The 611-nt window shown below is 70.7% G+C and overlaps 1 protein-coding gene across 4 annotated transcripts in view; it reads left to right on the forward strand.

Annotated features, from left to right (window-relative positions):
- The first annotated feature begins 170 nt into the window (after positions 1-170).
- Positions 171-611, forward strand: part of S100PBP (S100P binding protein) — a 42,675-nt gene continuing 42,234 nt past the window's right edge. For 2 of the 4 annotated variants that reach the window (XM_005878367.2, XM_014549503.1), the window contains exon 1: positions 171-270. The gene's annotated coding sequence lies outside the window, so the exon portion shown is untranslated. Of the gene's footprint in view, positions 271-312; positions 428-611 lie in introns of those variants that run through there. The other 2 variants (XM_005878369.2, XM_005878368.2) reach the window with 2 other exon arrangements.

Below are 611 nucleotides of genomic sequence, written 5' to 3' on the forward strand. Positions count from 1 at the left end.
AGCAGCAGAAAGTCGAGCGGGTCGATGAGACGAGAAGAGGTGGAGTCAGTAGGCGGGGTAGGCGATGCGGAGGGCGGGGTTGAGGCGCCTGCGTGAGGCTCCACCCTCTGGGAGGCGGGGCGTGTTCCTGCCAATCATTGCCTGTTTGCCCGCCCCCTGGCGCTGCCCGGGCTGCCTCGGGTGGGGGAGGTCGGGGAGAGGGGCGATAAAATGGCGCAGGGGGCGGAGTGAGGCGAGGTCTTCGCCCAGGCTTCGGCCTCGCTTCCGGAGGTGAAGTGCGGGAGGGGCGAGGGGGTCGGCACTCCCCGGCTGGGACGAGGATGGGGGCGCCTGTTGCTTCTTCAGGGGACCACGTCCGCCGTCCGCCCCGTTGAGGGGTTGGGAGGCCCTCGCCCTGCCGGGAGAAGGGCTCGTTTTCGTCCCTGAGGTGATGGCGGCGGGAGGGGGGAGTGTCCCTGCCCCCATCTCCACGTCGGCGGGCTCTAGGTTCCCCTCACCCCGCTGAGGAAAAGGGAGGCTGCTTGGCGGCCTGAGGCGGGGGGCAAAGTCGGTTCTCCCTGCCCAGCGGCGGTGGGGAGGGATGGGAAGGTGGGCGGGTGGGCGCTGCCGCG

This window comes from Myotis brandtii, unplaced genomic scaffold (genome assembly GCF_000412655.1).
Source record: "Myotis brandtii unplaced genomic scaffold, ASM41265v1 scaffold555, whole genome shotgun sequence".
Classification (NCBI taxonomy): domain Eukaryota; kingdom Metazoa; phylum Chordata; class Mammalia; order Chiroptera; family Vespertilionidae; genus Myotis; species Myotis brandtii.